Below are 13,448 nucleotides of genomic sequence, written 5' to 3' on the forward strand. Positions count from 1 at the left end.
GTGTGGATGCACCATGAATTTATGTGGTGGCATTGTGATATTTTCTGTATTGATCTCTATCCTGTTGCTTATTCACCCGAAGTCTCCTGTAGCAATGGGTGTGACCCAGGGCACCCAAACCGTCCTGAGCTCTGGAGGAGTTTGGAGCTGGCTATGAACTCATGACTCTGCTCAACATTTTGATAGTGATGGTGATAAATTGGAAGGAATTCAAAGAGGCATGACCCCAGTGAGCAGGGATTTGGAGAGACTGACCTATGGGGAAAGCGTTAAATCCGTGAAGTTTGGCGAAGCAGGGGGACACGCTCACAGGCAGCACCTGGCCAAAAGGTGCCATCCCCGGCAGAGAGGGTGGCAAAAGAGGGCATAGGAGCGGGGGGAGGGGGGCGAATAATTCCATTCATAATGAGTTTCTCTGTGACCTAGCGAAGGGGGATTGTTCCCACACTGCTCTGCCATCATTACCAGCTTTTAGGCCAGCAAAGCAGAGTTTCTCCTTGCAGTCGCTGTTAGTGGCTTTATGGAGGAAAAAAAGTCAAGGCCTCTTACAAAGGCAGTCATAAGTCTAATTTCCTCTCTCCTGCCTTAATGACTGTAGCGCAGAGTCCTCTCCCAGTGGGGCATGGAATGGGCCCCAGCCACATGGGTCATCACTGGGAACTGAGGTTTGGGTCCTTCCCGCCAGAAGCATGAGCCTCCCTCACCATTAGCCGGCAGCAACAGTAGAAGGCCATTATCCCCTCATGTGGGTTAGCGACTAGATGTGGAACACTAATGAATGGGGTACTGAGTGCAAGTCTTATGTTCAGCATTCAGTCATATCCACAGTGTTCTCCTGGGCTGTAGCAAGAGGCATGAGGTACAAGTTAAGTGTCCTCTGACAAAGCACTGGCATTACAGAGATGTTAATGTGACATTGGCTCCTCTTTTCTGCAGGCGCCTCTCTGGAAACCAGCTCTCCCAGATCCCAGGAGAAGCCTTTTCTGGCCTCTACAGCCTGAAGATCCTGTAAGTACCACATTTCCCAAGGCACTGCTGTTGGACTCCTGCAGGGCCATTGTCCCAGGGGGTCCCAAATGACATGGGACTTTGATCCATTCAGAGGCAGCTGCCAAGCCACAAGGCATCCAATTACCAGTTTCCAACTCCAAATGGGTTAAAGTGCCAAGCCAAATGATCGTGTGGCAGCTCCAGGGCATGATGGGGGCTCTGTCCTGCTGCTGGTCACCACTCCCTTCCGTGCCGTTTTCTGTGTGTTCTGCAGGATTGTACAAGAATAGAGAGATTCCCCGCCTTGGGGTGAGTCCGGGCAGAAGGAACCTTTCTGGGTTCTCTGTTTCAACCCCTGGCTGTGAGGAACTTTTGGTTTAGCTAGTTGTTTGCTCTGACACAGCTTGCACTGTTCAGAGAGGAAGGGTTACTCAGTGGTTAGAGCGGCAGCCTGGGATGGGGGAGAACCTGGCTCAAGTCTTGATCTGTTGCGTGACCTTGTATTGAGTAGATTGCCATGCTGCAGCTCAGCTCCATGATATGTGTGCCCCTGGATCACGATACTGCCAGGGAACCAGCGACCGGTCCAGTCCTGGGGTCCTTACGCAGGGGAGTTTTCCCTGAGTACCCACTGCATCAGACACTTGTGTGATTTATCTGTACTTTGTAACTTCTCCTCCTTCACAGATTCTGTAACCTTTCCTCAGCCCCACATCACGCCCTACTCCCTCTTACCTGGCCTTGTCTTCCTGAGAATGGGGACTAGCAATCCCTAGGCAGTATCTTTCTGGGACCAGACAGCCTTCTTCCTCCATCCCTAGTGCAACATCAAGACCTAGAAAACCCCTGGTGGGTCTCATAGCAGCCAATCACCCAAGCCCTTCCAACAGGGAAGGTGGTGTGGGGCTAGGGATGGCCCAGTGGGCAGAGATATGATGGGCAGATGTTACCAAATTCACAGGGTGGAATGCGTCACTGCAGAGATGAGGGTTCTCCCAGGTCGGAATATGTCTGACTTTTTTTGCCGTTCTGAGAAGGTCCGTCACCGTCTCTGCTCAGCTATCCAGCTGCCCGTCCCTCTCTTCTCTTGACAAACACTTCTGAACATCTCTCCTGCAATAAACATTTCACCCTGGAGGCGATGTTTTGAACTCACCCGCACTGTGAAATCGGCGCAGCCAGCATGGTTTATACAAAGTGAGCAGGTACAAACCTGCTCCCAGGATTAGAGAGTGCAGCCCTGTTTACTAGGTCTTCTGAAGATGTAAAATATGAATCCTGCCCTAAATCTCTGGGCTTAGCAATCAGATGTTTCTTTATCCATAGCCTGCATTAGGCAAGGTATCAAAGGAACTTAGGAAAAACCGCAGCTCACCCACCCAATTTCAACAAGGGGAGCTTTCTACTCCGGGAACTCGTGAGTTTTGAAAGCCTCTTTTGATCAGTTTATATTTAACTGAGTCCCAGCCAACTGTGGATGCAGAATGTAGGAACATCCTAGGAAGGATGCGTTATTCCCTGAGTTTGCACAGCGTCCCCTGCAGGCTAACAAGGAGCCAGCTCTGTCTCTCCAGACACCAGAGCAGACTGGGCAACACCTGTGTCCTGTGACAATTCCTGGGAGATGCCAGGCTCGGGCCTTGCCAGGTGCAGTGGGACCCTTTGGGCAGAGAGGCGAGGAAGGGAAATGCACATGGGGACTGGATTCCCCAAACGCAGACGGCAGCCTTGGAGTAAGCATCACTGTATTCCTCTGCCGTCAAGGCAGGGAGCGAAGGTTAAGCCCAGCTCTTCAGGCTGACACTGGCTGTTTCCTCTGCTAGGATCCCTCCCCTACTTATGGAACAAGACCTCAGGGCCAGCTCTCAGCACAGGCCCAGCATGCAGCTGTGCGGGGCCCAATTGTGCAGCACCCAGGCCAGGGACAGAGGGGGACTGTGCAAGGAGGCAAATCCAGGCTTGGCCCAACCCAGGAGGCCCCACACATCTTAAAGCCCTGGGGCCATGCAGTCTCCCCTGCAGCCCAGAAGGGAGTGCTGACAACCTGACGGTGCATCCTGCAGGCCAAGACTTTCCGTACCTTGGGCTCCATTTGCCTGGGCATGGTGGCTGCAGTTTGCTCCCCTCAATCCAGCACTGACAGGGTCACCCCCCAGGGGACAATATCTGATGAGCACCTCTGCCCTTCTGCAGAGATCCCCTGTGGGAGAACGCAAAGAGAGGATTGAAATCCCCACCCCTGCCACCTCCAGCCTAGGAAAGATGCCAGCTGGTTGCTGTCTGTGCAGCTGTGGGGAATGCCCAGCTGTAGGGCCCAGCTCCCAGTGGAACAAGATACCTCCATAGAGTCTGCTTTGGTTGCCAGGCCTGCAGGTGTGTATGGAGGGAAGCTGCATGATCTGGCTGGGAGGCAGAAGTTCCTGGGGCAGGGGGGAGGGGAGAAGGCTAGCTGGCTCCATGAGACCCACTCCCCACCCCCTCTGGGGTGAGTCCAGGCTGAAGGAATCGTTCCAGGCACTTAGTTTCAAATCCTGCTGGATCTGGGGAGCTTTTGGCTCAATTGGTTATTAGCAGGAGCGGCGCCAGGGTTTCTGACGCCCTAGGCAGACAGCCGTTTCGCCGCCCCCCGTGGCTTCAGTGGAGCTGCCGCATCATGCCAGTGGATGGTGCGCTGGTCTAAAGGCTTCGGCGGACCTACCGCAGTCATGCCTGCGGCAGGTCCACTGGAGCCTTTAGACCAGCGCACCGTCCGCTGGCACGACTGCGGCAGCTCCACCGGAGCTGCCACAGCAGCAGACCGTCCACCGGCATGACTGCGGTAGGTCCCCCGGAGCCGTGTGCCACCCCCTCCCGGCAAAATAGCACCCCCAAAAATTCTAGCGCCCTACGGCATTGCCTAGGTTGCCTAAATGGTAGCACCAGCCCTGGTTATTAGCTCCGACCCACTGGTTAGAGCAGTTGCCTGGGATGTGAGACCCTGGTTCAAATCCCTGCTCTGCCAAGTGCCAGAGAATCTTGCTATGACCTTGGATAAGTCACTTAGACTCCCTGTGCCTCCATTCTCCATTTGTATCATGGAGATGAGTGTGGATGCCTATGAGGGTAAATATGGTAAAGATTGTGAGGCACTCAGCTGTGATGGTAACAGGGTGATCATATAAGTCCTGTAGGTATATCCCTCAGCTTGGGTCCCATGAGTGGGGCTTGACCTGTCTTCCCACCTTCCAACTGCACTGAATGTTGGGGCCTTTTCCATGTGTGTAATAAGGCTACTCTGGAAAGCAGGACTGGTATGACTGTACATAGCTCTGGTATGACTAGTGCACAAACAAAAGTCATTACCACCTGCCATGGTTACAATATAGTTTCCAAACTGTGCTATTGGCAGGGCCACACAGATTTTGCCAAGAGCCCCTAAACCTGAGCCCCCCTGTCGAAAAAATTACTAATGAGTGGAGAGTGAGTCTGTCCCACATTCACACTGCAGTGGTGTGTTCTGTCCCATGGGGCTGGAGGCATTGCAATCTGATACATGGGGTCGCAGTGCCACTCTGGTTTGTGCCAGAGGGCAATGCCACTTACTCAGATTTGGCCCAGGTGCCCCTCTGTCATGAGAGGGAGCAGCCAGGCCAAAGCTGAGAAGCGCTCGGTCACCATAGCACTTGGTTTGGGGGCCCTCACAAATAGGGGGAAGGGAAAACTGCCCTGCGTGATATTCTCAAACTAGGGAAAGGTGGCTTAGATGAAATTGCTATAAGGTGGGTGCACTTGTTGAAAGTCCATCCTCAAAAGTGTTATTGATGGGTCACTGTCCAGCTGCAAGGATGTATCTAGCAAGATCCTGCAGAGGTCTGTCCTGAGTCTGATACTATTCAATGTTTTCATTAATGATTGGATAATGGAATGAAGAGTGGGCTTATGAAATCTGCAGATAAACCAAGATGAGAAGAGTTGCAAGTGCTTTGGAGGACAGGATTAGAATAAGGAAGGAAAAATCAGAACTACAGAATGCTCAAAAGCTGGCTAGGTGGTACTGCTGAAAAGGATCTGAACGTTATAGGGGTTCACAAAAGACATATGAGTCAACAGTGTGGTGCAGTTGCAAAATAAGGCTGATATCATGCTGGGGTGTATTAACAGGAGTATCATATGTGGGACATAGGAGGTAACTGTCCTGCGATACTTGGCACTGGTGAGGACTCAGCTGGAGACTTGTGTCCAGTTCTGGATGCCACACTAGGGAAAAAGTGGACAAACTGAAGAGAGTCCAGAGGAAAGCAACCAAAATGCTAAAAGGTTTAGAAAACCTGACCCATCAGGAAAGGTTAAAAAAACTGGGCCTGTTTAGTTTTGAGAGAGACTGAAGGGGGACTGATAACAGTCTTCAAATGTGTTAAGGGCTGTTATACAGAGGACAGTGATCAATTGTTCTCCATGTCCAGAAGATAGGACAAGAAATAATGGACTGAATCTGCTGTGAGGGAGACTTAGGTTAGAGATTAGGGAAAACTTTCTAAGTCTGAGGATAGTTAAGCTCTGAAATATGTTCCAAGGAAGGTTGTGGAACCCCTGTCACTTTAAGAACAGGCCGTCCAACACCTGTCAGGGATGGTCCAGGTTTACATGGTCCTGCTTCAGCAGAGGGGATTGGATTAGATGACCTCCCAAGGTCCCTTTGAGCCTGACATTTCTATGATTCTGATTCATAATTCCAAGACCGGAAGGGACCATTGTGATCATCTAGCCTGACTTCCTGTGTAACACAGGCCCTAAAACTTTCCCCAGATAATACCTAGAGCAGATGTCTTAGAAAAATATCCCATCGTGATTTAAAATTTGTCACTGAAGGAGACTCTACCTTGGCCCTTGGTAAATTGTTCCAGTGCTTAATTACTCTCACTGGTAAGAAATTATGTCTTATTTCCAGTCTGTACTTTTCTAGCTTCAACCTCCAGCCATTGGATCATGCTCTATCTTCCTCTGCTAGATTGAAAGGCCTATGATTAAATAGTTGCTCCCCATGCAGGTACTTACAAACTGTAATCAAGTCAACCCTTAACTTTATTGTAGACTCAGAGACTTTAGGGTCAGAAGGGACCAATATAATCATCTAGTCTGACCTCCTGCACAAAGCAGGCCACAGAATCCTACCCATCCACTTCTATAACAAACCCTAACCTATGTCTGAGTTATTCGATAAGTCTAATCAAATGGGGTAGTGATGAAAAGAGACCTCAAGCCTGCAGAGATAGCGCAGCAGGCAGCGAAGTGACACGGCATGGCGCCCACGCCCTGCATAGAGAGGGTGAAAAGAAACTCCCCAGGGCCCTCTCTGAATCAATCTGCCGAGGAAAATCCTTCCCGACCTAGAGTAGGCGATCTAGTAGCTAAAATTCGCTCCAGCCATGTGGCAAGCGACATGCACCAGGCCAGGCACTACACGGTAAAAGATATTCGTACGTCAGTATACTCAGATTCATCCCGATCACAGACCACTAGGGCTATATCTTACTCATGCATATGAATGCAAGAAGTCATGCATGCAACAATTAAGCTATCCCATTCATACAGTCGCATTCTCCAAAACTTATCAAGTTAGTCTTTTAAGCATAGAAATATTCTTTTGCCCCCAACATTACCTCCTTGGAAGGCTTGTTTCAGAACTTCACATCCCTTCAATGGTTAGAATAACCTTCATCGATATTCAAGTCCTAAACTATCATAGTAGTCCAGTCTATACCCATTTGTATCTTTGTGTTCTACACTTGGTACTAAGTTAAATATTCTTCTCAGCTCCTGTAATATTAATCACTCTGATATCATTAAAAGAGCAATATCATATCCCCGCTCACCTTCTTTTTGGTTAGGCAAAGCAAGCCAAAAGCTCTTGAGCTTCTCTTCCTCATAAGAACAGGTTTTCCATCTCGGATCATCCTAGTAGCCTTCTCTCGTACCATGTTCGCAGTTCGAATTCATCCTCTTCTTAACATAGGGAGACCAAGACTGAGACCACACAGTATTCAGATGAGGTTCTCACCAGTGCCTTATAATGGTACTAACTCCTTACCTTTGCTGAATAATACGCCTGATGCATCCTAAAACTGCATTAAGCTTTTTAGCGGCATATGCATTGGCGGCTTCAAGTCCATCCTGTGATCAACCAGTACTCAGGGTCCTTCTCCTCCTCTCTGTTGCTTCCAACTGATATGTCCCCATTTATAACAAAATTCTAATATTAATCCCTAAATGCCATGACCGTGCACATTTTCACTATTATATTTCATCCTATTACTATTCCTCCAGTTTCAAGTCATCCAGATCTCCTGTATGATATCTGGTCCTTCTCTGTGTTGCAATACCTCCAGCTTTGGTCATCCGCAAACTTATTAGCACATTCTCGCTTTTTGTGCCAAGGTCAGTATAAAAAGTAAATAGATTGTCCAAACCGATCTTGAGGAACTCTACTAGTAACCTCCTTCCAGCCTGACAGTTCACCCTTCAGTATGACATTGTCGTCCCTTTACCATTCTTATCCCTTTCAATTTCATATGATCCCATCTTTTCCAATTTAACTAATAATTCCCCATGTGAACTGTGTTAAATGCCTTACTGAAATTAGAGTATTAGATCTACTGCATTTTCTTTGTCTAATATCTGTCACTTCTCAAAGAAGGAGATCAGGTTGGTTTGGCACGATCTACTTTGTAAAACCATGTTGTAATTTGTCCCAATTACTATGACCTCAATGCCTTACCTACTTTTTTTCAAAATTTTTTCCAAGACTTACATACTACAGATGTCAACTAACAGGCCATAGTTACTCGGATCACCTTTTTTCCTTTCTTAAAGATAGGAACTATGTTAGCAATTCCCAGTCGTACGGTACAACCCCTGAGTTTACCGATTCATTAAAATTCTTGCTAATGCTTGCAATTTCATATGCCAGTTCTTTTAATATTCTTGATGAAGATTATCTGTGGCCCCCTGATTTAGTCCCATTAAGCTGTTCAAGTTTGGCTTCTACCTCAGATGTTGGTAAAATCTACCCCATATCCTCATTCCCATTTGTCATCCTTCCGTTATCCCTAAACTCCTCATTAGCCTTAAAGACTGAGGCAAAGTATTTGTTTAGATATTGGGCCATGCCTAGGTTATCCTTAACCTCCATTCCATCCTCAGTGTTAGCGGTCCCACTTCTTCTTTCTTGTTTTTCTTCTTATTTATATGCTTATAGAACCTTTTACTATTGGTTTTAATTCGCTTTGCAAGGTCCAACTCTACATGACTTTGGCCTTTCTCACTTTATTCCTACATGTTCTGATCTCAATAAGGTAGCTTTCCTTGCTAATCCCACCCATCTTCCACTCCTTGTAGGCTTTTCCTTTTTCTTAATCACCTCTCTCAGATGCTTGCTCATCCACCTGGTCTACAACTCTGCCTATGGTTTTTCCCCCTTTCTTGGGATGCAGGCTTCTGATAGTTCTGCAGCTTCGACTTAAAGTAATTCCAGGCCTCCTCCACATTTAGATCCACAAGTTCTTCAGTCCAATCCACTTCCCTAACTAATTTCCTTAATTCTTTAAAGTTAGCCCTTTTGAAGTCAAAAACCCTAGTCCCAGATCTATTTTTGTTTATCCTTCCATCTAGTTTGAACGAATTAGCTCATGATCAGAACAAGGTTGTCCCCTACAACCATTTCTTCTATAGGTCCTCACTACTCACCAAAACCAAATCTAAAATGGCATCCCCTCTTGTTGGTTCTTCAGCTACTTGGTGAAGAAATCATCAGCTATCACATCCAGAAAATCTGAGCTCTATTATTCTTACTAGCGCTTGTCCTCCAGTCTATATCTGGGAGTTAGTCTCCCATGATCACACAATTCCCATTAGTGTTTACTTCATTAAAAAATTAAAAAGGTCTCTATCCATATCCAAATCAGATCCCAGTGGTCTGTAGCACACCCCAAGTACTATCTCAGGGGAGGCTCTAGTAGCTTTTTCCAGTGTGATTTTTGCACAGACAGACTCTGTCTTATCCATTCCATCACTTCTTATTTCTTTACAGTTAACCTCATCATTGATATACAATGCTACTCTCCACCTTTGCCTTTATTTCTGTCTTTCCTAAACAGCACATAGCCTTCAATATCTGTACTCCAGTCAAACTACTATTCCATCATGTTTTTGTTATCCCTATAAATATCCGGTTCACTTCCTGCACCAGTAGCTCTAGTTCCTCCATTTGTTACTTAGACTCCTCGCATTAGTGTACAGACATCTTAATTTTTGCCGTTTGGCTTCACTGACATTCTTTACCCGGTTAGGCACAGACATTCTACACCAGCATCACCTGTTAGACTGGTATCTACACTACCCTTCCTCCTTATGTCAATTCTTCTGTCCACGGCTGTTATCCCCTCTTACTTTGTTTTCTTCCTCTCAAGTGAATATCCAGCGTGGAGATCACTGGACATCTCCAACCATCTCCCCCAAATTTCTAGTTTAAAGCTCTCTTAATCAGTTGGGCGAGCCTCATCCTAGAAGTCTATTTCCCTCCTTACTCAGGTGAAGTCCCATCCCCGAGAAGAACAGTCTTCTGTCCATAAATGCTTCCCAGTGGCTGTACATCCCAAAGCCCTCCTTATAGCACCACTGCCTGAGCCATCTGTTGATCGCCATAATCTTGTCACACCTTTGTTGCCCTTCTCTAGGAACCAGCAGAATCCCACTGAAGATCACCTGAGCCTCGACTTCCTTGTTAATCTGAATAGGTTTTGCTCTTTATCACTCTAAGGCAGGTTTTCTAATCCTTTCATCGTTCTCGGGGGCTCTTCTCTGACCCCTCTTCAATTTATCAACATCTTTCTTGAATTGTGGGCACCAGAACTGGACACAGCATTCCAGCAGCAATCACACCAGTGTCAAATACAGAGGTCAAATAACCTCTCTGTTCCTACCTGAGATTCCCCTGTTTCTGCAACCAAAGATTGCATTAGACTTTCTGGCCACAGTGTCACACTGGGAGCTCACATACAGTTGCTTTTTTTGTCCACGACAACCGTGAAACCTTTCTCTGTCACTGCTTAGACACAGGCACCCATTCTATAGGCATGACCTGCGTTTCTTTTTCCTAGATATATACAATTACATATAGCCATATTAAAACACATTGTTTCCTTGTGCCCAGTTTATTAAGTGATCCAGATCATTCATCTATCCTCTTCATTATTTACCACGGCCTCAATTTTTCTGTCATCTGCAAATTTTATTAGGAATGATTTAATGTTTTCTTCCAGGTCATTAACAAAAATGCTAAATAGTGTAAGGCCAAGACCCAGTCCCTGCGGGACCCCATCAGAAACATGCCTACTCAATAATGATTTCCCCATTTGCAGTTACATTTTGAAATCTATCAGTTAGCCAGCTTTTAATTTAATGTGTGCCATGTTTGATTTTATATATTTCTAGTGTTTTTTTTAACCAAAAGGTCATGCAATACCAAGTCAAAGTATAGTATCAACACTATTATCTTTATCAACCAAACTTGTAATATAAAAAAATCAAATTTAGTTTGACAGGATCTGTTTTCCACAAACCCATGCTGATTGGAACTAATTCTATAACCCTGCTTTAATTCCTTAGTAATCAAGTCCTATATCAGCTGCTCTATTAACTTGCCTGGAATCGATATCAGACTGACAGGTCTCTAATTACCCAAGTTTACCCATTTAAAATATTGGCACATTAGCTTTCGTCCAATCATTTGGATCTTCCCCAGTGTTCTACGGCTTATTGGAAATCAACATTAATGCTCCAGTGAGCTTCTCAGCCAGCTCTTTTAAAACTGTTGGATGCAAGTTATCTGGACCTGCTGATTTAAAGCTTGGTCCCCTAATACCTGGTTCTGCATCCTGGAGCACCCTGCCTTCCTCCCAGCATCCCCTGCTGCCAAGCTGTGCCCATTGATTGAGAGTGATATTAAAGATCTCACAGAAATCCCCCTCACTGCAAGACAGCGAATGCAAAACTGCTTTAGAATTCATCTGAACCATAGCATCTCCCTCAGGAGAGGTGCACAGGGCTTGTTGGGATAACAAGGCAAAGAGAGAGAGAGTCTCTGCTTGCAGTGGCTGACCCAAGCAGTCTCCGCTGTTGGGATTAGTCATGTAAAGGGGTTTTCACTTTTCAGAAGCAATGCGTTCCCAGCCCTCGTATCACTGGGCATATTCAGCATCCCCAAACCTTTGCTGCGAGGGCTGGATGGAGGATAGGTTCCTGGCCAGGTTTGCAAAGATGCATTAGCCTGTTGCGTGCTCTTGATTTACTCCTCTCCTCCAAGAACTGCCCTGATTGTTTTCTGTAATGATATTGGCGGCTCCCTGGGAGTGAGGCCACTCGGTAGGGTTGCCAGGTGTCTGGTTTTCGACCGGAACGCCCAGTCGAAAAGGGATGCTGGCAGCTCTGTTCAGAACCACTGACTGGGCTGCTAAAAGTCCAGTCAGTGGTGCAGCAGCTGTGCCACTTACCTCAGGTGGCTCCTGGTCCATGGCACAGCGGGGCTAAGACAGGCTCCCTGCCTGCCCTGGCTCCGCACAGCTCCTGGAAGCAACGGCATGTCCCTGTGGCCCGTAGGCACAGGAGCGGCCAGGGGGCTCCATGTGCTGTCCCTGTCCCGAGTGCCAGCTCCACAGCTCCCATGGCCTAGGTGCCACAGGGACATGCCATTGCTTCTGGAAGCTGCGCCGAGCCAGGGCAGGCAGGGAGCCTGTCTTAGCCCCGCTGTGCCGCGGACCAGGAGCCACCTGAGGTAAGTGCCGTGCAGCAGGAGCCCACACCTCAAACCTCCTTCCTCACTCCAACCCCCTGCCCCAGATCGGAACCCCCTCCTGCACCGTAACTCCCTCCCAGAGCCTGCACTCCCCAACCCCTGCCCAGATAGAGGATTATATTTTCATCAATGTGGAAACATTCCCATACTTGGGCAGCACCATCAGTCAGGATGGTGGAACAAGCCAGGACATCTGGAACAATCAGTAAAGGCAGGAACACCTTCAGGAGCTTAAATACAGTCTGGAAATCATCAAAATACAACATCAAAACCAAACTCAAGATTTATCAGAGCTGCATACTTTCAACACTGCTTTATAGTGCAGAATGCGGGGGAATGAGAAAGTATGCCCCAAAGCACTGTGCCACTGAATGAGGACAGCAAGAGAGGCACCCCACCCACCAACCCAAAGGGGCAGAGGAATCATTTCACTGGGCTATTGGGCCACATTCAGTCCTCGTGAAGTCACCAGCATGTGTGTGTTGTTGGTGTGAAAAGGCCTCCCTCTGATCGGGTAGCTTTCACACCTGTTCTGTCAGACAATGTCCTGGCCTCAGTTACACACGGCTTTGCCACCTCTCAGCTGGACCACACCTGTGCAGCATCCCAGGGTGTAAAGCCATCACAGTTCAGAACTCCACCGTGCATCTCCTTGGCAACATGGGCTACCATGAGCACATCACATCATCTGTCCTCCACTGTCTACGTGGGATTTCCATAGAACAGCAAGTCCATTTCAAGGGCTCAGTCTTTGCCGTCAAGACTCTCAAGGGCCCAGATCCAGGGTATCTAAAAGATTGTGTAAAGCTCTGGGCTTGCAACAGTGCGTAAGAGTTCAACAGAACTTTCTATCGCAAGGGGAAAAACTCATCCCAGCAGGAGACAGAGCTTTCAAGAGGGCTAGACGCTGACTGTGGAACAGTCCCCCACAGGAACACAGAACCTTCTCAAGCCTCACTGCCTTCTGCTCCAAGTGCCAGGCACACTTCTCCATCTGGTCTCCTCTGATATAAACACATGTGTCTAGGAGGTGATACCCAGAGATTGAATTAATAGATATTGACAGGCATGAGCTATCCAAAGGCACCAGCAATCAAGGGGCAACAGGCATCCCAGGCATGAGCTGCCTTAGAAATACTTTAATGTGTGTAGTTGTTGGAGGTGAATTTCATTCTGCTGAAGTTAGTTTTCAATATATCTGTGTATTGACATTGTCGGCTGTCACTATAGATGCTCAGTATCTCTTTTCCTTGTCCTGCTTGCAAGGTTGGGGGCTCTATAGGGAAGCATGAAACCTGGGCCTAGCAGCAGTCAGTTCTCCAGACAAGCAGCCTTGGGTAAGGGGGATAGTTGTGCCTCGCTGCCTTAGGGAGCAGCCTGTTTTGTGTCTCTCTGTTTTTATGTTCTTGGATGTTAGTCTGAATTCTGAGAAATAAAGTAGAGTTATGTTGCAATCTTCCAGCGAGACGATTTCTATCTCACTTCTCTGTACACCGGGAACATTAAAGATGTCTCTTTACCAGCTCTTTTGAAGCTGTGCCAGTTTCCCTCCCCTCCACCTACTCCAAGCTCTCAGCCATCATGTTTCAGCCAGGTCCAAGAAGAGCTCAGCCTCTATTCACCCCAGTTT

The 13,448-nt window shown here is 47.5% G+C and overlaps 1 protein-coding gene across 1 annotated transcript in view; it reads left to right on the plus strand.

The window, feature by feature from the left end:
* Positions 1-942: 942 nt before the first annotated feature.
* Positions 943-13,448, plus strand: part of LGR6 (leucine rich repeat containing G protein-coupled receptor 6) — a 118,620-nt gene continuing 106,114 nt past the window's right edge. Inside the window, exon 1 of the mRNA XM_032791871.1 lies at positions 943-1,008. The gene's annotated coding sequence lies outside the window, so the exon portion shown is untranslated. The remainder of the gene's footprint in view (positions 1,009-13,448) is intronic.

This window comes from Chelonoidis abingdonii, chromosome 4, assembly GCF_003597395.2.
Source record: "Chelonoidis abingdonii isolate Lonesome George chromosome 4, CheloAbing_2.0, whole genome shotgun sequence".
Classification (NCBI taxonomy): Eukaryota; Metazoa; Chordata; order Testudines; family Testudinidae; genus Chelonoidis; species Chelonoidis abingdonii.